General features: G+C 40.2%; 1 protein-coding gene across 2 annotated transcripts in view; it reads left to right on the top strand.

Moving 5' to 3' along the window:
• The first annotated feature begins 17,304 nt into the window (after nucleotides 1-17,304).
• MACROH2A2 (macroH2A.2 histone) overlaps nucleotides 17,305-26,895 on the top strand; it is a 53,728-nt gene continuing 44,137 nt past the window's right edge. Inside the window, exon 1 of one of the 2 annotated variants that reach the window (XM_074296543.1) lies at nucleotides 17,305-17,698. The gene's annotated coding sequence lies outside the window, so the exon portion shown is untranslated. Of the gene's footprint in view, nucleotides 17,699-19,487; nucleotides 21,227-26,895 lie in introns of those variants that run through there. The other variant, XM_074296544.1, reaches the window with a different exon arrangement.

Here is a 26,895-nt window from a genome sequence, read left to right as displayed (position 1 = left end):
CCCTGCCTGTCCATCTGCTTACCTGGGACCTGCACAGAAATCACTTCCACAATATCTCCAGTAAGTGACCATTCAGCCTTCTCATGAAGACTTCCACTGGCCCCCACATTCCCAAGGCCACCCATTCCACATCTGAATAGCTCTAATCATTAAGAAGTATCTCTATCATCGTACACGGCCACAAGAAGATTGTGATCATCCATTCTGATGGCCGTGGCTCTCTTCATCAATGAAATGATTGAGGTCAGTTCCAATGGTCTTGTGAGAAAGAGAGCCATCTGCACTCAGAGAGAGGCCTGTGGGAACTAAGTGTGGATCACAACAAAGCATTTTCACTCTTTTTGTTGTTGTTCTCTTGCATTTTGTTTTCTTTCTCATTTTTTTTTTCGATCTGCTTTTTCTTGTGCAGCAAGATGATTGTATAAATATCTATGCATGTATTGGATTTAACATATTTTAACATGTTTAACACATATTAGATTACTTCCCATCTTGGGGGGAAGAGAGAAAATTTGGAACACAAGGTTTTGCAAGGGCCAATGTTGAAAAATTATCCATGCATATGTTTTGAAAATAAAAAGCTTTAATAAAAAAATGATTTATTAATTTTTTAAAAAATAAGTTTCTCCTTCAAATGAGCAGTACTCTACCTTGCTGTAGTTCCATTCATTATTCTTCAGTCTGTCATCTGGGTCACAGCAATGGACATAATCCCTTTTGCACATGACAGTCCTCCAAACACTATGACATCCCCCCTAAAGTTTCTTGGGATCAGGCTCATATATTCCTTCTTCCTTCTTTTGATAGTTAAATGGCTGCATCTTGACTTCTTTCCCAATGCTTCTGGCCCTCTCTTGGATTCTTTTAAATATCTCTTTTAAATCTGAATACCAGTATTAAACAAAATAAACCAGATGTGGTTGACCAGAGCAAATGACAGAAGGATAATTATTTTCCTCATTTTTGGACACTATGACTCTCTTGTTGCAGCCTAAAATTGCATTAATATTTTCATTGGCCATATCACACCATTGACTCATTAAGCTTGCAAAAAAATCATTAGTGAATGACAATAGGTTTAATAGCTTAGGATAAGTCACAGGGAATCACATCTATTTATTGTCCCCACTAGCATGAATTGGGTTTAGCCAAAACACAAAAGGCTTGGCTAATAAAACTTAAGATTTTTTTAGAGAGAATGATTTTGATGGCGAAACATTAGGAAACCCTGAATACTGGTCTAAATAGCCGGAGCCTGAGTTGGTTCTAGCTTTGGGTCCATAACTAATGAGTTCCTCCTTCAGTCTGAACCTGTTTCCCCATCTGTAAAATCAGAGACTTAGACAAGATAACCTACCTCTAAGGCACTTTTATAACTTATACTTCATGTTGTGACCGATTTTGTTCTAACACAGATTTTTTTTTGGTCCTTATTTTCTCATTTAAGTAAGGTTAGGGGAAAAAAAAACAGAATGCAATGGTAGGAATAGCTCTGGGCTAGGAGTCAGGAGGCCTGGGTTCTAATCCTACCTCTATTGTTTACTATAGTCCTTCTGAACCTTAGTTTTTTTCATGTGTAAAATGGGAATGGCAAGTAGTCGTTATTCATAGAGTAATTGTGAAAATTCAAATGAGATCATTTGAAAAGTGCCATAGAAATGCAAGGTAGAAAGATTTGTGATTTTTCTCAGCATGGGTTCTTCCTCCACTGACCCTGATTGCAACTCTAATGATCCTTAGTAGGTCTCTTTTAAGTGATTGATGTCTCTAAATTTATCACTCTACAGTCAATGAGAATGAATAAATGAACGAATGCATGAATGACAAAGTAGTTTATTAAGTGCTTACTCTGTCCCAAGCACTGGGATAAGTCCTGGGGATGCAAGTACAAAAGTAAACCCACTGCCCTCAAGGAAATTATACCCTTATGGGGGAGACAGCACCTTAGGGGAATGGGGGCCAGGGGGAGCACTCTGGTCTAAAAGTTAGAGGGAATGCTGAACGATAGATATCCTGGAGGAAAAGATCAATATACCCCTTCCAGAAGACATGTTGGGATTGATTTGGTCTTGGATAGGGTGAGGCAGTTAGTCAGAAGATGGCAGAAAGTAAAAGGAAAGATGGCCGGACCCTGCCTAAAATGGTGGGTGACAGGGCAGGAAGAAGGAGGTGAAGGAGCCAAAGTATAGTGCTGGAGGTAAAAGAATAAAACTCCAAGGTGAAGTCTTGGCCAGGTGTCCAAACTTACCTGGCTGAGCCCTTGGGTGACAGCTTTTCCAGCTCAGTCACTCCTGACACTCCTGTCCAGAAACCAGGGTCACTGGTCACCAGAGCCTTCAAAAGTTGGAGAGTCCGTTCCTATGTAAAAGGAACAGTCACCAAACCCCTCACAGGACAGGCAAATGGGCCCCCATCTGAGGGAGTGCTAGACCACCACCACCTTGGCCGTCATCTCCCCTCAGATCCTTATAGAGACTGCCCAGACCCCTTTTCCCAATAGCCTTGGAGGCTTCCAGTCAAAATTCTGGGAAGCAGCCCTGAGAAGTTGCAGCTCCTTCGGGTACCATGCAAGTCCTTAGCCCTGACCAACAGAAACGAGTTTGAGAGTGGAAAGGACATCAAGAGGCATTCCCACATGCTTTGCTGCTGAACCCGGAGGATCCCAGGACCCATCCAGCTGACTCACACCAAACCTTCCCTAGGTGTCCCACTGGAAGGTAAACTCCTTTCTTTGATGGCGGGGACTGTTCAGCTTTCCTATTTGGCTCCCTGGAGCAAGCACTTAAGAAATGCTTTATTCATCCATTTAACTCAAGTGGTCAGTGTCACCGTTGTCCAAATTAAAGGCAACAGATTTCCTTCCCATCAGCACCTGGCTAATTTTCTCTCAGGGAAGTTACTCTGTAAGGGGGTTTGTTTGGGTATTTGTGGGGAAGAATCTACTGTGTCAAAATAAAATGTGGAAACAATTTTCTTTCAAAGACAGGTGACAGACTCAAGATGCATAATGAGACACGTTTCCAAACACACCATATGTGGGAGATTTTTTCTTCGTGATTATACATTTTTTTTTGCACTGGCTATGTTTTTGTTTCTTCTTCCCCTAAAGTGGGGATAGAATAAGGGGAGGGGATGTGAATAAGGCAAAAGAAAAAGAAAAATAAAAGAAAAGAGGGTTATTGAAGCATCTTTTTTCTTATTGCAGAATAAAGAGCAGAAGAAAGGACAGACAGACAGGATAACTTTGAAAACTACAGTAATCTTATTATATATGTAAAAAGGACAGCAAGCTTTACATAACAGAAAACTGATTTTTTTTTACAATCCTCTTTTTTCTTCAACTGTATATAACTATATAAATGCCCATTCTACACTCATAATAAAAATTTAAATTATTTTTCTAAAAAAAAAAAAATAAGAAGAAGAAGAAGAAGAAGAAGAAGAAGAAGAAGAAGAAGAAGAAGAAGAAGAAGAAGAAGAAGAAGAAGAAGAAGAAGAAGAAGAAGAAGAAGAAGAAGAAGAAGAAGAAGAAGAAGAAGAAGAAGAAGAAGAAGAAGAAGAAGAAGAAGAAGAAGCCAAGATCATCTTTAGGTGACAACATAGGAGACTATTTTTCTGCTGAGGCAATTGGGGTCAAGTGACTTGCCCAGGGTCAATGTTAAGTGTTTGAGGTCAGATTTGAACTTAGGTCCTCCTGACTTCAGAGCTGATGCTCTTTCCACTATGCCATCTAGCTGCCCCTTATAAGAGATTTTTTAAAATCTTATTTAATATTTTACTTTTTCCCAATTATGCAATTTTAATATTTATTTTCAATTTTTGAGTTCCAATTTTTCTTCCTCTCTCCCCATTATAGGCAAGTAATTTGACAGGTTATATATGTATAGCCATACAAATTAAATTTTTTCATAAGTCATTCTGTGAAAGAAAATACAAACCAAAAAAAAAAAAGAAAGAAAGAAAGAAAGAAAAAGAAAAAGTATCTGATCTACATTCAGACTCTACCAACTCTTTCTCTGAAGATAAATAGAACTTTTCATCATAAATCCTACAGAATTGTCTTGGATCATTGTATTACTAAGAATAGCTGTTATTCCTAGTAGATCAGCATATTGTATTGCTGGTACTATATACAATGCTCTGGTTCTGCTCATTTCGTTTTGCATCAGTTAATGTAAGTCTTTCCATTATGTTTGTTTGTTTTGAGAGTCTCCTGCTCATCCCTTCTTAAAGCACAATAGTATTCCATCACAATCATATACACTTATTCAGCCATTCCCTAACTGGAGATTGTCTGAAAACTGCCTTTTCATATCCTTTGAACATTTATCAATTGAGGAATGGCTCTTGTTTCTATAAATTTAACTCAGTTTGCTATGTTTGAGAAATGATGTCTTTATAAGAGAAACTCACTATAATGAGCTTTTCCATAGTAATGATTACCAAATATGTATTTCCCTCCATTCTATTTTTCCTCTTTGTTCTACTCTCTCCTTTAACTTTGTCCATTCTCAAAAAAGTTTAGATCTGCCCTTGCTTCTATTAATTCTATCCCTCTTCTTATTTTTTTCCCTTCCTGTATGGTAAAATAGATTTCTACACCTAATTGAATGTGTATACTATTCCCTTTTTGCCCCGATTCCAGAGAAAGTTCATGTGCTCCCCTTCCTGCTTTCTTCATTTCCCTTTCCACTGTAATAATCTCAGGAATTTTTTATGTAATACAATTTATCCCATTCCCTCTGCATTCTTTTTCATCCCTTAACTTTAATTTTTGATAATTATATCATCACATTCAAATCACATCTCTACTTTATTGTCCATGTATACTCTTTCTAACTGCTATAATAATTAGAAAAATTTTAGAAGTTATAAATAACATCTTCCCACGTAGGAATATAAACAGTTTAACTTTATTGAATCCCTTATGAGTTCTCATTCCTGTTTACCTTTTTATACTTCTTTTTCATGTTGTGGTCTTTTCATCAGGAATTCTTGAAAGTCCTCTATTTCATTGAATTTCCATTTCCCTCCAAAATTATACTGTTTTGCTGGGTAGGTGATTCTTGATTTTGCCCTCTGGAATATCATATTCCAAATCTTCTGATCCTTTAATGTAGAAGCTGCAAATATTGTGTTATCCTGACCATGGTTCCATAATACTTGAATTGTTTCTTTTTACCTTCTTGCAATATTTTCTCCTTAATTTGGAAGCTCTGAAATTTGGCTGCTATATTCTTGGGGGGGGGGGTTATTTGAGGATCCCCTTCGGGAGGTAGTTAGTGGATTCTTTCCATCTCTATTTTACCTTCTTCTTCTAGAATATCAGGACAGTTTTTCTTGATGATTTCTTGAATAAATTATGTCTATACTCTTTTTTTTAATCATGACTTTTAGGTAGGCCAATCATTCTTTAATTATCTTTCCTGGATCTATTTTCCAAGTTAGTTGTTTCTCCTATGAGATATTCCCACTTTTTTCTCTTTTTAAACTTTTTTGGTTTTGTTTAATTGCTTCTTCATGTCTCATAAATTCATAACCTTCCACTTACCCAAATTTAATTTTTAGGAAATTACTTTCTCCAATGAGCTTTTGTGCCTTCTTTTCCTTTTGGCCAATTCTACTTTTTAAGGGGTTTCTTCGGTGAATTTTTGTAAATCTTTTTCTATTTGACCATTTTTGCTTCTCAAAGCATTCTTCTCTTCATTGGCTTTTTGTGTCCTTTTACCATCTTGTCTATTTTGTTTTTTAAGATGTTATTTTCTTCAGTCTTTTTGGTGCCTCCTTTACCAAGCTATTGACAATCTTTTTTCATGATATTCTTGCATCATTCTCATTTCTCTTCCCAATTTTCCCCCTCTCTTAATTGATTTTTTAAATCCTTTTTGAACTCTTTCATGGCCTGAGACCATCTCTGAGACTTTGGATACAGGGATTTTGACTTTATTGTCTTCTTCTAAACCACCATTGCTGCCACTGGTCAGAGGCTCCCAAGGCCTACTTCTGGTTTTATTAAGCCAGGTCTGGTCTGGAGTGACCTGCACTGGACTGTGTCCCTCTCTCACCCTGGTACAATAGACCTTTCTGCTGACCTCGGGCTGGAAAATTTTTTTCATTCCATCTTTTTGTGATTTCTGCTCTTTAGAGTCATTATTTTAAAGGTGTTTGGGAAAGAGCTGTTAAGTCTAACCCTGCCTTTATTCTGCCATAATGGCTCCATCTCCTTTATAGTGGACTTTTTATATCATAATAAATAACGACTATATGATGAGGTTATTCTAAATTATATATTCTGCATTCTGAAGTTGCAATTAGATAGCCTTGCAATATAAAATTGGTTGCATTGTCCTTGGATTGGCTCCTCCAGGCCCTGTTACTAAATAAGAAAACTCTTCCTGGCTTTTCTCTCCAAAAATATTGAAAGGTTGTTTTATGTGTCAGGGCATGGAGCTAGTTACTGATGTGAAATGAACCTCTTCCCATTATAGAATTATTTCTTCCTGTGAGAGTTGGCTTAGCTGCAAATAAAAAGGAACTCAGGACCAAAGGTCACAGATGATCCACTTTTTTTGTATCTTTGTTTTGGGGCTAGAACATTGTTCAGAAATTATGCTTCAACCTTTTTTCATTGACTGACATTTAGATATGATGGAGTGAGAAGTAAATATAGGCAAATATGTAGACGAAAAATATGGAGGGTTCATAGCTGAGTTCTGGTTCTGCCGATAATTCTGAATTCTGAGTTCTGGGTTCTGTGACCCCAGAAAAATCATTCAAAATCTCTGAGCCTTCATTTGCTTATCTACAAAATGGAATAAAATGGCAGTCAAGGAATGTTTACTAGATCAGCTATTCCCATGTTAATTTTACTTCCTTTGTATTTACCAAATATATAAATATTGGCCAGAGTGAGAGAGATTTTGGGAGGGGGTGATGGAAAAAATCTCAGATAATAGGGGTGAAGAGGAGCCATAGATATTTTAGAACAAAACAGAGGGAATTGAACCAATTTTATAATATCTATGGGTGGGTGGGCATGTATGAATATAAGTTCACATTTAGTACCTAAAAGGAGTAACTTCTACAGCCTCTCAGAGGCAAAGAACAAATATTAATAGATCCTGACCACCAAAATTCTGAAAAGGCCTGAACTATGGGGGTATACCACTGTGGTGTCAAGCTCAAATCGAAAGAGGAGACATTAAATTATATTTAAGGAAACCTGTGGAAGCATACAAATTTCAAAAACCCCATATTCACATTATCTACTTTACATTACATTTTTATTTATTTTATTAAATATTTCCTAAGGACATTTTATTCAATATTTTATTGATATACCATATGTCCATCATCCCAAGAACAGCCTAGCTAATTCAGAGGCCACTTATCAATCAATCTTTCTAAGCACCTACTATGCGCCAATCACATTAGGGATACAAAAAGTGGCAAAAGATAGTCCCCATTCTCAAGGGGCCCACAGTCTGAAGGAGGAGAAAAGCAAACAACTATGTACAAGCATGTTTTCCACAGATAAATAGGAAAGAATTTAAAAGGGAAGGCATTAGACTTAGGAGGGATTGGGAAAGGTAAGGTTTTAGTTGAGACATGAGGAAGCCGGCAAAGTCGGTAGGAATAGCAGTCTGCACCAGCAAGGGAAGTGCCAAGGCAATGAAATGATCACATCTTTAAATATTAAAATTAATATCCATATAATACACATTTTCTTACAAAACTTGCTGTTTGCGTGGAACTTGGCTTCGGAAACATGAAATGATTTCTAAGGGCCTTTCCAGCCCAAATCCCGCCAGCTAGGAGTACTACTTGTGTGGTCTTTGACTGCTTAGTTTTCTCCTTTGTGGAATGAAAGCCTTGGACCAGATGACTTCCAAGATTTCTTTCAGCTCTCAGTTTATGAGCTTACAATTCCAATGGACTGTGATGGAGAGAGCCATCTACACCCAGAGAGACTGTGGGGACTGAGTGTGAATCACCACTTCTGTTGTTTGCTTGGTTTTTTCTCATTTTTTTTCTCCTTTTTGATTTGATTTTTCTCGAACAGCATGGTAATCGTGAAAATACTTATAGAAGAATTGCATACGTTTAATATATACTGGATTATTTGCCATCTAGGGGAGGGGGAAAAGGAGGGAGAACAAATTTGGAATACCATGTTTTGCAAGGGTGAATGTTGAAAATTATCTATCTATATAGAAAATAAAAAGCTTTTTAAAATGTAATTAGGAAATATTTAACAAACTACAATAAAACTTAAAAGAATTAGGAGGCTATGATCCCAGGAACTTTCCCATAAGTCTACACACTCAAGTCTATAAACCAATCTCGTTTGCATGATTAAGCAGAACAACCAATTTGACAAGGGAGAGATTTAATTAATAGCCTTCTTAGACTGTCTCACTCTGGTTATTAAAAGATAGTATTAAAATAGTGTAAGAAGAAAAGGCATAGTAGGAATCAAAATATTATCACACAATTAGTAATATCAAACCTTCCCTAACTCCTTTAAATTCTAGCTGCTTTTTTCTGTTAATCCATTCCTTTTTGTCCTGTATATCCTACATATGTCCTATATATAGCTTTACATGTTATCTGCTCATTAGATTGTAAATTCCTTTGAGGGCAGAGGCTGTCATTTGCTCCTTTTTACATCCCCAGCACTTAGCACAGTGCCAGTAAAAATAGTAGATATTATTAAGTGTTTATTGATTAACTGAGGCTGAATTCAAAATGAAAACTTATGTAAATTTTGAGAGATTGTTTAAAAATGTCCATCTATTTTACATTGACTATTAAATTTACTTCTTCGTTTAGTTGGTTAAGTCAGTGAGTTAGGATACTACTTCCCTTCCTCCCCTGCCCTACCCAGAGGCCTATTAGACACCCCTAACCAGACTTACCCTAGGTTAGTAGAGACGTTCTAAGGGACACCGAGGGGAGCCTTGAATCTCCATAACAAAGGGAGGTGATTCCAAAAGCCTAGGTCTTTAGGAGAAATGGAGGGGAGTAACTGAGAGCTGTTCTATGAAGATCCTGCATGGGAAAGGAGTTCAACCTGCTTGGATTTCAGAAGACAAATCTTCCCAGACAAGGACAGGGAATTATCCGGAGAGAGAAGAGATAAACAATTGCTCCATCTCTGCCTGCTGAAGTCCCCATGAGCAAGACCCATCAGGTGCCTTAGAACATAAAAATTCAGGTGAATGCTTAAGTACCCCCATCCTGAGGAAATCAAAGGCCTAGCCCAGAGAGGAGTGGGAATGAAACACACAAAATAAAAATAATTGTATCGTACCTAATGTTGACGTTTTTTTCCTCATAAGAGTAGTACCCACACTGAGAACTCACCCTGCCATGCTGCCTTGCCACCTCAAGGGCCAACCTTGGAAGCAGAAAACCCAAAAATTGAGCCCTGCTTCTGACAAGTATTACTAAGGTGTTCGCAGGCATTTTGTGTGCCAGACAAGCCAATCCGTGTTAGTGGGGAGCGGAGACTTGGAACAAAATTCAGGTTGTTTATTTTCCACTCAGATTGTCTGACTTCCCTCCTTGCCACTTCAGAGTTCATCATGGATGGTGACTGCCCCTCATTGTTGACAATGGCAATGGAGTGGGCAAAGCTGGTTTTCAGACGGCCTCGTTGTACTGTTGAGAGCCCCTAGTAGGGATTGATGGGGAAGTCCTCCTCTGTGGAGGAGGAGGCCCAGAACGAGAGATTTTGACCCTGAGGTACCCACTGAAAAAGGTATTTTCACCAAGATGAACACATGGAGGTCTAGCATCACATGCTGTGCAATGAGCTCCCTGTGAGTCCTGAGAGCACCCTCTGTTTCTCAAGAGCTCCCTAGAATTCTAAAGCAAGTGGAGAAAAGACAATACTTGTTCTGTCCTGGGCTTTCAGGACCCCAGGCATGTACAGTGTCATCTAGATCTGAAACCTTTTCTCCTTATGATCCTTTTCACCCAAGAAATCTTGATATAATCCCAATAAAATAAATATAAAAATCAAGCATTTACTGGTACTAAGTCATAATTTTATGATCCCCATATTCAGTTAGGTGACTCCATATGGGGTCACAGCCCACAGTTTAAGAAGCTTTGATCTAAACTTTGGATGCCTCTGATAGATCCAGGGATGGTGTGAACTGCACTGTACCCACCCATAAAGGTTATGGCTCTTCCTGTCGTCCTTTTTCATCTGGATCTAACTGTTTACGACCTGATGGAGGTCAGACCTCCTGACAATGCAGATGGAGAGAGATACCACTTCACTCCCCAAGCTGAGAGACAGACTGTGTGGGACACCGAATAAATGCTATTTAGCTCACACTGATTCTGACCTTGAAATGGAACCTGCAGCATCTGCCTCTTCTCCGGAAAAGTTCTAAAACTTCTTGATGCTCACGTTTTCTGGATTGGCAAAAAGTGATTCAGGGGGTCTAGATTTTGTTTTCCAACGATGGTGTCCATGGTCTTCTAGCCAATCTTAAAGTGTGATGTTGATATCTGTAAGGATCTGTACGCTACCGTGATTTGTCTGGTGATAAACATATGCCAAGATTCCAGGCTGTGGGATTCCCCCACAGGACACCTTTGGCTGAGCTGGAGGCTCTGTGCTGGCCTCTCTGTCCACCTTCCAGCAGATGTGCAGGAACAAACAGGTGGAGGAGGAATCTGGACCCTCCGACCTTTAACCAATGCTTCTAAATGGACTTTTTTTGGGGGGGAGGGGGCAAAAGGTGTGACATGATAATTACCCAAGATGATATGGGTACAATTTTATTTGTTCATATATGCTTAACAAAGGGTTAACTGGAATGGTGAAGGTAATGGGCAAGCTAAATAGGTGGAGATTAATATACAAGATTCTTCAGCGTCCATGTTTTAGTCATTTATTGTATAATGCCATTTTGTGTGTTTGTGTAATTGTATATATAGTGCACATATATAATAGTCACATTGCATAATGCCATTTTGTGTGTTTGTGTAATTGTATATATAGTGTACATATATAGTAGTCATTATTATATAATACTATTTTGTGTGTTTGTGTATTTGTATACATAGTGTACATATATAATAGTCATTTATTGTATAATGCCATTTTGTGTGTGTTTGTGTAATTGTATATATAGTGTACATATATGATAGTCATTTATTGTGTAACGACATTTTGTGTGTGTTTGTGTAATTATATATATAGTGTACATATATAGTAGTCATTTATTGTGTAACGACATTTTGTGTGTGTTTGTGTAATTGTATATATAGTGTACATATATAATAGTCATTATTATATAATGCCATTTTGTGTGTTTGTGTAATTGTATATATAGTGTACATATATAGTAGTCATTATTATATAATACTATTTTGTGTGTTTGTGTATTTGTATATATAGTGTACATATATAGTAGTCATTTATTGTATAATGCCATTTTGTGTGTGTTTGTGTAATTGTATATATAGTGTACATATATGACAGTCATTTATTGTGTAATGCCATTTTGTGTGTGTTTGTGTAATTGTATATATAGTGTACATATATAGTAGTCATTTATTGTGTAACGACATTTTGTGTGTGTTTGTGTAATTGTATATATAGTGTATATATAGTAGTCATTATTATATAATACTATTTTGTGTGTTTGTGTATTTGTATATATAGTATACATATATAGTAGTCATTTATTATATAATGCCATTTTGTGTGTATTTGTATATATAGTGTATATATATAATAGTCATTTATTTTATAATGCTATTTTGTGTGTATTTGTGTAATTGTATATATAGTGTACATATATAATAGTCATTTATTGTATAATGCCATTTTGTGTGTATTTGTGTAATTGTATATATAGTGTACATATATAATAGTCATTTATTGTATAATGCCATTTTGTGTATTTGTGTAATTGTATATATAGTGTACATATATAATAGTCATTTATTGTATAATGTCATTTTGTGTGTTTGTGTAATTGTATATATAGTATACATATATAATAGTCATTTATTGTATAATGCCATTTTGTGTGTATTTGTGTAATTGTATATATAGTGTACATATATAATAGTCATTTATTGTATAATGCCATTTTGTGTGTATTTGTGTAATTGTATATATAGTGTACATATATAATAGTCATTTATTGTATAATGTCATTTTGTGTGTTTGTGTAATTGTATATATAGTATACATATATAATAGTCATTTATTGTATAATGCCATTTTGTGTGTATTTGTGTAATTGTATATATAGTGTACATATATAATAGTCATTTATTGTATAATGCCATTTTGTGTGTATTTGTGTAATTGTATATATAGTATACATATATAATAGTCATTTATTGTATAATGCCATTTTGTGTGTATTTGTGTAATTGTATATATAGTGTACATATATAATAGTCATTTATTGTATAATGCCATCTTGTGTGTTTGTGTAATTGTATATATAGTGTACATATATAGTAGTCATTATTATATAATACTATTTTGTGTGTTTGTGTATTTGTATATATAGTGTACATATATAGTAGTCATTTATTATATAATGCCATTTTGTGTGTATTTGTATATATAGTGTATATATATAATAGTCATTTATTTTATAATGCTATTTTGTGTGTATTTGTGTAATTGTATATATAGTATACATATATAATAGTCATTTATTGTATAATGCCATTTTGTGTGTATTTGTGTAATTGTATATATAGTATACATATATAATAGTCATTTATTATATAATGCCATTTTGTGTGTATTTGTATATATAGTATACATATATAATAGTCATTCATTGTATAATGCCATTTTGTGTGTTTGTGTAATTGTATATATAGTATACATATATAATAGTCATTTATTGCATAATGCCATTTTGTGTGTATTTGTGTAATTTTATATATAGTGTACATATATAATAGTCATTTATTGTATAATGCCATTTTGTGTGTGTTTGTGTAATTGTATATATAGTATACATATATAATAGTCATTTATTGTATAATGCCATTTTGTGTGTATTTGTATATATAGTATACATATATAATAGTCATTTATTGTATAATGCCATTTTGTGTGTATTTGTGTAATTTTATATATAGTGTACATATATAATAGTCATTTATTGTATAATGCCATTTTGTGTGTATTTGTATAATTTTATATATAGTGTACATATATAATAGTCATTTATTGTATAATGCCATTTTGTGTGTATTTGTGTAATTGTATATATAGTGTACATGTATAATAGTCATTTATTGTATAATGCCATTTTGTGTGTATTTGTATATATAGTGTACATATATAGCAGTCATTTATTGCATAATGCCATTTTGTGTGTATTTGTGTAATTGTATATATAGTGTACATGTATAATAGTCATTATTACATAATGCCATTTTGTTTGTATTTGTATATATAGTGTACATATATAATAGTCATTTATTGCATAATGCCATTTTGTGTGTTTGTGTAATTGTATATATAGTGTACATATATAGCAGTCATTCATTGTATAATGCCATTTTGTGTGTTTGTGTAATTGTATATATAGTGTACATATATAGCAGTCATTCATTGTATAATGTCATTTTGTGTGTTTGTGTAATTGTATATATAGTGTGCATATATAGTAGTCATTATTATATAATCCCATTTTGTGTGTATTTGTGTAATTATATATATAGTCTACATATATAACAGTCATTTATTGTATGTAGATACACATATTATTTTGTAGTATGGGTGTGTGTATAACAGTCACTGACTGTACAATGCATTGGGACTTCAATGACGTCTGCTCTAGAAAAAGGAGGGAGATAGTAAGACTGCTCACATGTAAATTTTACAATTCTTTAAAAAACCAAAAACATTTCATATCTTCCACTTTAAATTTTTTTTCTTCTAAAAAAGCTGTCAGAATCATAATGGCCTCCTCCCTTCTTTCTGTGCCCCCCAACATACATGTGAATGGAGGTTTTTTATGGCCTCAGCAGGAGTTCAGTGAAACTGGCGCCAGCACTTGGGGGACGGAAGGAATTTTACCTGTCTACTGACTTGAGACCAGCTCAAATAAAAGTGCAGATGTTATAGGGGGGAAATGGCATCTGCTTATTATAGTTCCTGGAAATAAACTGTAAAATAGCCCACTTAAAGTTAGTGTTGTTGCTTTGCATACAAACATTTATATAGGTGCAATATGTGTGTATGTGCACACTGTGCATACATAAATACACATGTATGTGTGTACATTTTACATTTACACAGTAATAATGTTGGGGTCAGTACCAGGAAGACCTGAGTTCAAATTTCACCTCTAACACATGATGGTCATGTGATCCCTGGAAAAATTATAACCTCTTAGCATCTCTCTAACATTTTAAGTTACAGAAAAAGTGCCAGCGTGTGTGGGTAGAGGGAATCTCCTCATTTGGACTTATCAATGAAATATTAGTCTCTAACACATATATCAGTATATGTGGTGATTTCCATGTTTATATATGTGTAGTATATGTATTTATATCAGTTATTCTCAAAATATTACATTATCTGACTTTAAAAATCAAAGCTGGAAAAATATAAATAAATAAATAAATAAAATAAAAATAAATTTTAAAAAATCGAAGCTGGATTACAACAATCCGGGAAGGATTCAAGTGGATACGTCTCAATTCTTTTGACTTTGGTTTTCCCTTGCCAGGGTTATGCAAAAATTGGATCTATCCACATCCAGATGCAATTCTCTGAAGCATCCTAGCACTCTAAGGATCTTTTCCACTTGTGCTTCTTAAAGATTTTCCTGGGAATGGTAGGATAAAAGTCAACCCAGCTTAAAATAGAGGTTAGGGAGTTGGGCTGAGTAATCTCCAAGGTCCCTTCTAATCTGAATGGGCCTGTGACAGCGGGATCTATCAAAGATTCAAGGTTAGTTTGTGGCTCAATCCTTCATTCATTAAGAATGCTTAATCCTTCATTTTCTGCTCAGTAAGTACACATTCATCCCTCAATCCTGGGAAAGTACAGCAATTCTGTCTTTAGAATGAGAATTAACAGAGATACAGCTAGAAGTGGATAGATTGGCGACATGCATACATACAGAGAGGGTTATTTATAGATGTGTATTTATATATTTATATCTGTATGCTTTGCCAGATAATTGCCACCTTGATGGGCCTCCTTTTGTCACTGCATTCCCAGAATGCGGCATAATCCGGGTACGTAGTAGCTGCCTCTGCCTGTTGCATTAGGTGTTTAATACATGTTTGTATATTCACCGTGTGACAAGCCCTATGTTAAGTCTGAGGAGACAGAACAAAACAAAAACAATCTGCCTTGAAAAATTTTACACTCGAAAGGGAGACACAACTTGTCAAAAGTCACCTGGGTGACTGAGCACAGAATGGATTAGAGAAGGGCGAGACCGGAGGATGAGACTGAGTGATGGTTACCCTTGGCAGTAACAGGGAAGTTTACAGAAAGATAAAGTTTGGAGATGAAAGACACTGAGTTCTGCTTTGGAATGTGGCGCTTGAGACACCTATGGAATATCCAGTCCCCAGTGTCCGAAAGGCGGACTTATGGTTGTAGATCAGGAGAAAGCCTAGGGCCGGATATATAGATCCAGAAATCGTCCACGTAGAGACTACTGCAACCAAGTGACGGGGTGAGATCTCCGAGAGAGGAAGAGGAGAAAGCCTGGGCAGCGCTTGGGGTTACTAGGAATGACGTGAAAAGGTAAAGAAGGAGACGGAGAACCAGACGCTTGGGAGGGGGGAGAGCAAGCGGGACGCGACCCTTAGGAAAACCGAGAGAGCCCAGAGTGTTCGGGGAGGAAAGCGATTAGCCGGGTCAGGCGCTGCGGGGAGGTCCCAGAGCCCGGGGAGGAGCCGAGAGGTGCAGAGACGGGGACACTGGGAATGCACCGAGCACACACTGAGTCCGCATTCAGAATGTGATCTCCTGGGGCGGCTGGGGTTTTGTCTCGTGTCTCCGAGGCTGAAAAGTTTCTGGTATGAGGTGGAGTTTAAGAAATGTCTGATTGATACACAGAGATCGACGTCAGAGAAATGAAAGGGCAGACGGTCAGGTAGGAGAGACAGAGAAAAGTCAGAGACAGAGACACAGAGACAGAGTGACCGGGGAGAAGAGACAAAGACGGGGGGGGAACGGGGGAGGACAGAGAGACAGAGACACAGATAGAGAGACAGAGATAGAGAGACACGCAAAGAGAGACAGATAGAGAGACACGCAAAGAGAGACAGAGACAGAGAGACAGCGAGAGAGATACGCAAAGAGAGACAGAGACAGAGAGACAGCGAGAGAGACACGCAAAGAGAGACAGAGACAGAGACAGAGTGACGGGGGGAAGAGACAAAGACGAGGGGGGGGACAGAGAGACAGAGACACAGATAGAGAGACAGAGATAGAGAGACACGCAAAGAGAGACAGAGAGACACGCAAAGAGAGACAGAGACAGAGAGACAGCGAGAGAGACACGCAAAGAGAGACAGAGACAGAGACAGAGTGACCGGGGGAAGAGACAAAGACGAGGGGGGGGACTGAGAGACAAGAGACAGACACGCAAAGAGAGACAGAGACGGAGACAGAGAGAGAGACACGCAAAGAGAGACAGAGACAGAGAGACAGAGTGACGGGGGGGAGAGACAAAGACGAGGGGGGGGACTGAGAGACAAGAGACAGACACGCAAAGAGAGACAGAGACGGAGACAGAGAGAGACACGCAAAGAGAGACAGAGACAGAGAGACAGAGTGACGGGGGGGAGAGACAAAGACGAGGGGGGGGACTGAGAGACAAGAGATAGACACGCAAAGAGAGACAGAGACGGAGACAGAGAGAGAAGTAAATACATGGACATAGGTTGAAGAACACAAAGATCGCGATGGGGACAGACAGATGGGGGACAGAATAGATAGATTATACAGACAGAAGGACTGACGTCGAGGCAGGTAGGTAAATGACAGACGATGGAGACAGAGAAATACACAGATTGTTGATGCAGGGAAGAGGCGGAAATCCATGCCCGGACGAGAGCGCGGCGCGGCGGGCCCACAGCGAGGTGGGCGGCGGGCAGGTGAGGGCAGGAGCGCGCCCCGCTCGGCGTCCCCGCAGGACAATGGTCCCCCCCGCCTCCCCTCCCCCTCCCCCAGGCCGGTGACCGCGCGGCGATGGCGGTGTGGCTGCTCGGCTGCGGGGGTGACGAAGCTGCAGCGACTCCTCCTAGAGGTGGTTAGGAGGAGGAGGACCACAAGCGGGAGCGGGAGCTGGCGCCCAGGAGCGGGTTTCTCCTCCTCCGCCTCCCCGCCCCCCGTTAGTTAGGATCCCGGCCTGGTGAGCAGAGCCGCCGCCGTCGCCGCCGCCGCCGCCCGCCATTGGCACACACACGCGCGCACTCACACGCACACACACTCACACGCACACACGCGCGCACTCACACACACACAGACGCGCGCATCCCTCGCCAACAAGAAGAAAGGAGCGGAGCGGAGGAGCGCCAGACCCGGGCGCAGGACGGCGCTGGCCTTGGCCGCTGGCCCGCGGCCGGACGCGCGGACCGACTGAGAAGCGCTGCGGGGCCCAGCCGCCCGCGGCGGGGGCCGGGGCCGGGGCGCCCGAGCCCGTGGAGGAGGCGGCGGGGCCAGGTGAGAGCCTCCTCAGGGTGCTGCAAGGGGCCGGGGTCCCCTGGGGCAGCTCCCGCCCCCGCCTCCTACCTGTGGCCAGGGCTGGGGGGAGGGGTGCCAGAGGGGGCCGGGCAGGGCTGGGCGGGGGGTGTGGGGGGGGAGCAGGAGTGGGGGCGGCTGGCATGAGAACGAGGCTGCTGCCCCGGGGGGGGGAGGCGTTGAGCTGTGTCGGGGTGCTAGGATGGAGACGCCCGAGGTGGGGGAGGGGAGAAGAGCGAGGGCGGAGTGGGAGTGGGCGCCCCCCGCCCGGCCTGGCTGCGGCCCTGGCTCGCCTGGGCCCGCAGGATTCTCTGCGGAGCGGGCCGGGGCAAGATGCTGGGCGCGGGGGGCCAGGCTTTGCGGGGGAGGGAGCGGCGAGCCGGGCCCAGGTGAATGGACCAGGGAGGAAGGTGAGGCACGGCCGTTCGGTGACAGCACCGATGAACGCCGGAGGCGGGACCCCGTCCGTCCCGCCCGCGGGCCAGGCCGAAGGCGGGGGCGCCTGGGCCCCGAGGCTGACAATGGGGCGCCGGCGGCGGCGATGATGGATGCGCGGAGGCGGGCCCGGGCCGGGCCCCGAGCCGGGGGGGGGGGGTCGACACCGCTGCGGAGGAGGGGCTCCGGCCTCCCCTTCGGGTTCCCTTTCCGGGGCGGCTCGGGTTCCCGATGCTTGGAAATGGCGGGCCCTGCCGGGGGGCTAAGGCCAGGCTTTTGCGCGGGAAAAGGAGCCTGGCGCGGGGGAAAAGCGGGGGGAGCACAGGAAAGGAGGAGGCGCCCGGCAAGCACGAACCCCCCTGGCCCCCGCTGAGACCGCGAACGTGCAGGGGAGGCGCCTGACAAGCGCGCGGACGGACCCCAGTGTTCTGTGTGTTCGCGCCGCGCCCCCCCACGCCAGCCGCCCGCTGGGATCCCGGGCGGGAGGGGGCGTCCAGACAGCGCGCGAACCCCGGCTTTGCATCAGCCCTCCCCCATCCCCAACGCGGCCACCCGCTGAGCCCCCGAGTGCTGGGGCGGGGTGGGGGAAGGGGAGGCATCTGGCAAGCGCGCCCCTTCCCCGGGCTGGCCGCCCCGTGGGAGCTGGAGTTGCGAGAAGGGAGAGGAAGGTTCCCCCGACCTGCGGGCTCGGACGCCCCGCGGGGCCGCCAGGCCGGCGCTGCCGCTCCGTGCCCGGCGGAGGGGCTCACTGCCCTGCCCCCTGCCCCCTGCCCCCCGCGGCCGCCGGCCCGTCATTCATTTAAGTTTCCTAAATCTGTGAGACGGCCAAGTGGCCTGGAAGCCCCCCTTCCCGGGGACCCACCCCCTCTTCTGGCTGCACATTGTGCCCACCCTTCCCCAGGCCCTCTTCCCAGATGTTTCTCGCATCGAACCCCCACCTCTGGGGCACTGCACGGGCCTTTCTTTAGCGCTTTCCCCCCTTCGGGATAAAAACTCAGATTATAAATAACCCCGGGAGAGCCCTGGGATTGGAGGAGTTCGAAATTGGGAAGGACTTTAAAGGTCAGGCCGTCCCAGCCCCTCATTGTTACAGAAAAAGCTCGGAGATCGCCAGAGAAGTTCGTGGAAAGAGCCCTGAGGTCGGAAAGCTGGCTGTGGAGCCTGCCCCGCTGCCCCTCCCCCGCGTGACCTTGGCTGGGGACTGCCCGGGGGGCTGGCCTCGGGGGTCGCACGGCCCCGCCTCATTCCCTCCCGTCCACTTGCAAGGGGGACATCGCTCTCCTGTCCAAGGTCACGCGGGGATTCATTCGGAGCTGCATCCGGCTTTCTGGACATCCTCTAGAGCAGCCCCCTCGCGTTGCAGGGGGACAATCGAGGGTCCCCGGAAGCATGTGTTAGCAGTATCTAGAGCAGAGCAAGCTTCGGTCAAGGGCTCCCGGGGAGAAGCTTAGTGTGGTAAGAAACCGTCCTGAGCCAATGTCTTCCTCTCAGAGCCTCAGTTTCCTCCCTTTTCAAATCAGGGAGCTTCAAATCAGGGGGTTAACTAGAACCTTCTTCCCACTAAGATTCCAAGAGCCTGTGGTTTGAGCTTCCTGGCAATGATTTCAGTCTGGCGGAGGGGCTCCTTCCGAGGGGCAGCTGACTCAATGGGGATCACAAACCGTGAGGTAGATTGGAAGTAAAGTCTAGAAAGCTATGGAATTGTGAAGTGGACAGAAATTGAAACGGGCCCAAGATTAGAAAAATTCAAAACATGCTTCTAGTTCTAAGGTCCAAATGACTTTTTGCCAATAGACTTCATATGAAACTTGAGCAAATCATTTCTGTGAGCAGCTCAGCCTTACTTTCCTCAACACTAAAATGGAACACTATTACACTATTACCCACCTGCCAGGGCCCTGCCAAGGGAGAGCTTTGTAAATCTTCAAGAATTTCAGAAATATGTGTTTGTGCCTTCCTGGGTGCTCGCCTCTGAGATTATTAGAAAAAGAAATAGAAACTTGGTGCAGGGGAGATTCCAGATGCATCCTGGCATATTATAGCTGGGAAAGAGACCGTTTTTAAAAATGAGATACAAATAAACTCACCCATGTAATTCTCATTATGTAATTTTTGCTGAAATTGCCTCGTCCTTTTTGTGTATTGCAAGCTGAATTTTCTGACTTTTTAAGATTTTCAAACCTGCTTTTCAATTTGAGAATATTACTGGAGTCAAAGATTAGCTTGCAAATGAAGGATCTGTTTAAACTGAAGCCAGTACCTTTGAAGTTTACTTTAAACCAGGCCCCCAAACACTTGATAGCATCTCTTTCATTATCCAGATTTTTTTCTTTCTACACCTAATAAACCCTTCTGTTCTTCCCTCCCTTCTACTTCACCTGAAATCACTGAAGCCATAATATTGTTAATGGTCTTATACCTATATTTCAAAAACGCCTTGATTTCATTATGATCTAAGAAACATGTCCGGAGCATTCAGCAATCCAATCACATTTCTCAGATTTACGAGGATTTTTATTTATTTATTTAGCTTTGCACAGTGGGCAGGAGGCCCTTTCATTTTCTACAACAACTAGGTCTGTTTTCACTGTCTCCTGCTAGCAAAGGATGTGAGTTAGTCCGAGCTTAAGGAATTTTAAAACAAATGAAATATGACACGATTCACGTAGAGAATAGAGCCGTTAAAAGTGCAGAAACCCTGGGAGCATTTTTCCCCTTGTGTCCCAAGGATGTTTGAAATTCTCCACCTTTTCACTGGAGTAGAATCTTGAACAAAGTGTTGGACCATTCCTGAGTAGCTTCAGTGATTTGTTCTAGACCAATAAGAAGCCAACTTTTGGCCACAAGATCAAGTTCAACCAATCTCTGGTGCTTCTCTGCAAAGACTGAAGAAAAACAATTGGCTGTGTATGCTTGTCCACCATGATAAATCTTAGCTTCAGGTCACCCTTTGTACTATTCAAGAAGACCCTTCAGAAGACTGCTTGAAAAAACATTGTTTTAAAGGATAAATTTCGGGATTAAGAAAGATTCGATTTCAATAAGTGCCCGGAAAATTGGATATTATCGATAGAGGTGAGGAATAAGGAAAATGCAGGGAGCAAACACTCAGTGGTATCTTTTCCACAGTGGGCAGACAGACAGACAGACAGAGGGAGGGTGCACTGGACCTACATTCAGGAAGAATTGAGTTAAAACCGAATTTCAAATAGCTGTGTGACCCTGAGCGAGACTCAACCTCTGTCTCAATTTCCTCATATAAAATGGGAGAAAGGGCATTTATGAGAATAAAAAAGGTGTTTGTAAAGCGCTCTGCAAACCATAAGCTCTACATAAATGCCTAGATTTTATTTATTTTTAAGAGGAATTCCTGTTTGGATCTCACCATTGTTTAGTTAATAGGATACACGATGGTTAACCAGGAATTCTTCCCTATATGACTATGAATGTCTAAATTGGAGGGAAAGTGGGCAAATATACAAGAGAAGTTATGAGAGGGTTGGAAGGATGTTAATGAACAAGGGGCTTAATGAAAATTGGACCTAGGAGAGAAAACGCTGCCTTCTAACAACGGGGGAGGAGAATCAGGGTCTTTATTTTTTCTGCAAGGTACAAACAGGCAGGCACAATTAAGAACTGAATGGAGGCTACCATAGCTGTGAGCCAGTACTGACTGAGAGGTAAAGCGCTTGAAGGAGGCTTTCTAAGACTTGAAAGAAAAAACAAAATGATCCTAAAGCCAAATACCTTTTGAAGAGGACTAAAAGGCTTATTGATTTCACTCATTGATGTACCAAATATTTATCATATACCTCCTGGTACACAGAAAGTCTCATTCAAGTTAGGAAGAAAATTTCAAAAGTCAGAAAATTCAGCTTGCAATACACAAAAAGGATGAGCCAAAGGATTTCACTCATTTGTACATCCAAAAAATATTTATCATATACCTCCTAGTACACAGAAAGTCTCATTCAAGCTAGGAAGAAAATTACAATGGATATTGTTTAGAATTGGATATGGATCTCAAATTAAAATAACTTCTTGTCCTAGCCAATGGAGGTTTATACAAGGTTAAACTTACACAGAAGTGTGCTGAAGCCAATTCCTAATGAGATCTGATTGTTTCACTTTCAATGTGAGTATTTACACCTTGGGAATCTGCAAAGGATACAAATCAATGCTTGATTGATTGTTTTGTTGATTGCCTAGACTTAAGAAAGTGATGGAGACAATGTGAATAATGGAGATTCAACTAAAAATGTGTGTATTAATTCCTTCCCTTCTTCATCCAGTCGCTAAACATTTATCAATAGGCCCCTGGCCTTGGATATGTCTTCTTTTATGCTGGGCAATTTGCAATTTATGTGCAGTCTAAAACAAAAGTTCTTTCCTTAGAGACAACATGAGTAGATTTTCAGAGGGTCCGTGGATCTGGATGGGAGGAAGACAAAATTTTCCCAATATAATAGATTTCCTTTGTAATTCTGTATAATTTTTATACATTTAAAAACATGATTCTGAGAAAGGTTTCACAGCCTTCTCCCAATTGCCAGAAGGGTCCATGATACCAAAAATATTAATAACATTGGCTTTGTCGTTCCTGATAGGTTCTGCTCCTTCAGGCTCACTGATAGAATTGATGATAAAAATAAAGAAAGAGTAGACCTAGTGTTTGAGCTTAAATTATTTTATGGTTATAAACTGTATTAAGGCAGAAACAAAACTTCAGTGTACTCAAAGTTGTTAAGTTGTTCTGCAAAAAATACAGGTGAAATGGTGTTGAGATAGACCATGTTATAGAAAAAGTGTTATAAACAGGCAGTTAGATAAATAAAATAACCATAGGTTTTCATAAATGTCCATTTAGGCTTGGTTATAACATAATTGTTTTTATTTTTAATCTTATTTTTATTGATACATTTTCTTACAACACCTTCATTTTTAAATATATCCCTTACACTTCTCTTTCCCTACCGAGTGAGACATCCCTTAGAATGAAAATTAGGAGAAAAAGAGAAAAAGAATTTTGTAAAACCAAATTTTTATATTTGCAGTATTCTACATGTATGTTCTCCCAACTCCACAAAGAATGGAGAAAGCTATATTTTTGAAATTATTCACCAGAGCCCTGATTGGTGATTAGAATGATAATACTCAGTTTCATTTTGTTGTTGTTATTTCCATTTACATTGTAATCATAGATCTCATTTTTCTGGTTTTGTTTACTACATTCCTCATCAGTTCATGTAAGTCTTTCTAAGTTTCTCTCAATTCTTCAGAGTTGTTCCTATGATAATTTATTGCATTTACATGTTATAATTTTTTAATCCCAAGGGTTCTGGAATAATTTTTTTCTGCCATGAATTCTGGAAGTCTGATCAAGCCTATGGATCCATTCTCAGAGTAGTGGTTTTTTTTTTAAATGAATACAATAAAACACATAGAAGTATCAAAAAAAACCCCAATAATATTATAATATTGTTAACAAAATATTTTTTAAAGTTTGTAGGCCATAAATTAAGAACCTTTGGTTTAGCAACTCCCCAATCTAGGGGCATTTTCTTTGTTTTTTGATCTTTGTTATCACAGGGGAAAAAATGCTGCTATGAATATTTTGCTGTGATGGGACTCTTTCCTTCTATCTAACCTTGGATATATGCCTCGATGGCAACACAAAATCAAGGAATATCGATATTTTAGTCCCTTTTTAAAGTCACAGTTCCAAATTGTTTTCCAGAATGGTTAGAACAATTTATAGCTCCAACAATCAATACAAGATTAATTATTATTAATATACTTGTCTTCCCTTTGTCATTCCAACATTGACTGTTGCCAGCTTTGCCCATTTCCTGTGTGAGGAGAAACCTCCGAGTTTTCATTTGTGTCCTTTTGCTATTTGTGATTTGGTACCATCTTTCATATAGTTTGTAGTTTTCAACTCCTTTAAGAAATGTGTGTGAGTGTGTGTATGTGTGAGTGTTTGTGATGTGGTGTGAGTGTTCGAGTGAGTGTGTGTGTGTGGTGTGAGTATGTATGTATAACCAAAGGCTTAAGCACGTCTGTGCGTGTGTGTTGCCTGAGTAGCTTTGGATAGTGGGTCCTTGTTAGAAAGGCTAATGGAAAGATATTTTCCCAATCAGCTTTTCCTCCCACAAAAGCTTTTCGAGTTCATGTGCTAACTGGTGTTGGTTTTCTCTTTGCCATGAAGGAGCTGGATCGTGTCCTCTCCTACCTTTTTTAAAAGGTTTGACGTGTCACATTCAGGTTGTGCATCCATTTGGGGCTCACTGTGCATTATAAGGTGCTGTGTCCAAACCAGTTCCCACCAGCCATCTTTGCGTTTTCCCAGCAGTTCTTCCCCCTGTGCCCCATATCCAATAAGCCACCAATTCTTCTGCCAGTCTCTCCTCATCCATCATCATCTCTCTTACAGAGCCACCAGCAGAGTTCAGGCCCTGGTCACCCATCACCTGGCCACTCCCCTCCTCCTTTGCCCCCTGCCTAAGCACATAGCCATTCTTACTCAACACTCTTACTCAATAAACTCCAAAGTCTCACTTTTGCCTCAAGAATAAAGTAGAAACTCACAACTTGGCCCCAACTTGTATTCCAAACCTAGTAATGCATTCGTTCCCTGCCTGTTGATTATGATCCAATTGGACTTTTCTTTGCTCCTCATATGCAAGAGTCCCTCACTTTTCACTCTACCTTTGCTTGACCATATCATGACTGGGGAATCCCTACTGAAAGTCAAACACCTCAAAGATATGACCCACGAGACTCTACTTCTCCTTGTGCTTCTTATACTAGCACTATTCTCACCAGACTTATTAGGAGACCCAGACAACTTCTCACCAGCCAACCCCCTAAACACTCCTCCTCACATCAAACCAGAATGAGACTTTCTATTTGCAGTCTGAACTAGATTAAATGTACTGAGGAAATATTTAACAAAATAAATTAAAATACAACAAAACATAGATCATATGAATATGTTGTTTTCTAACTTAATATGTGACCGCAAGAATCCTTACATATATGTTAGTGGTCTTGTTTCTATTTGAATTTGCCAACACTGTGTGAAAAGATAAATATTTTTCTTACTATCCCCAAAGCTAATATCTCTACTTCCCTAACAACCTTGGTGGTTTTTTTTAAACAGTTGTCTTTATATTGTATTTATTCTGCTTAATTTGTTCTGAGATTATATTCATTTATATATTGTGTATGTGTATGTGCACATGTGTAGATACATATACATATAAATAGGAATTTACATTTACATGTTTCCTCCTCCTATAAAACATGAGCTTCTTGAGAACAAACCATTCATTTTTGTCTCCATGTGTCAGCAACCAGGACAGCACCCAACACAGACAATGCTCCACAAATGCTTATTGATTGATTGATTGATTCAAGTAATTCATGTTCTCAGGTTTATTGAACACTAGGTAATTGAAATTGATTATTTCTGATTATTCTTTGGCTATCTTTTTTACTGATCTATTTTTATATAGATCTACTATCTATTTCTCTACTGGTACTATTAGTGGTTTTGATGATCACTACTTGAAAACAGAATATAAGATCTGAAAGATCTTCCTTTATTCCTTCTCTTTTTTTGCTGTTTCCCTTAAGACTCAAAATCTATTGTTCCTCAAAACCATGAGATCCTAGACATTTTTTGTTATGAGTTGGTCTAAGTCTCTAAAGTATTCCATAGCACTAAACCTATAAATTAATTTACATGGTATGGTCATTTTTATTATACTGTTGCAGCCTAACCATGAATAATTAATATCTCTTCAATTATTGAAATGATTATTTCTTTAGAGAGCATTTTGTAATATTTATAAGTCTTGGATGTATTTTGGTAGATAGATTCACAAATACTCTGTGCATTTTGTAGTAATTTTAATGGGATTTCCCTCTCTATTATTTCCTCTTTGGTTTGGGTAGGATTTATAAAAAAAAAAAAAAAAAAGTCTGTTGAATTGGGGGAGCGGAAGGAGGGAGAGGTGGGTAATATTTGCATCAAACATCTCTGATAAGGTCTGCTAGTACAACTTCCCAGAGTGTACTAGTCTGTACTTGCTTATACATTGTCTCCCCTAATAGAGGATCAGTTCCTTAAAGGCAGACATTTCCACTTTGTCTTTGTGGCTATGTAATAAGCATTTCATTAATGTCTAATAAAGAAAGGCAGCTGAGTGGCTCTGTGGATGGTGTTGGACTTAGAGGTAGGAAAATCCCAAAGTCCTTCCTTCTTTCCTCATCTCTAAAATGGGGATGAGTATTACCCACCAGGCCAACTAGATGGCACAGTGGGTAGAGCACTAGTCCTAGAGTTAGGAGGATCTGAGTTCAAATGTGACCTGATACTTAACGCTGACTAGCTGTGTGACCTTGGGCAAGTCACTTAACCCCAGTTGCGCACTCGTGCACACAGGCACGCGCGCACACACACACACACACACACACACACACACACACACACACACACACACAGAATACCTACCTCACTAAGTTGTGCAGATAAAATAAGTTAACCTATGTAAGGTGCTTTCCAAACCCTACATAAATCCAGATCATAGTTGTAGTAACACAAATGATACTGACTGATAGTGGAGATATATAGTGAACTAATATAAATCTATATGGCTCTTAAATGAATAAATTATTAAAAAATAAGAATCAGCAATTCTCAAAAGAAGAAATTAAAGTATTAGCAACTATATGAAAGA

This window comes from Sminthopsis crassicaudata, chromosome 2 (assembly GCF_048593235.1).
Source record: "Sminthopsis crassicaudata isolate SCR6 chromosome 2, ASM4859323v1, whole genome shotgun sequence".
Taxonomy (NCBI): domain Eukaryota; kingdom Metazoa; phylum Chordata; class Mammalia; order Dasyuromorphia; family Dasyuridae; genus Sminthopsis; species Sminthopsis crassicaudata.
The sequence above is the reverse complement of the archived record's forward strand: the minus strand, read 5'-3'. Positions and strand labels throughout refer to the sequence as shown.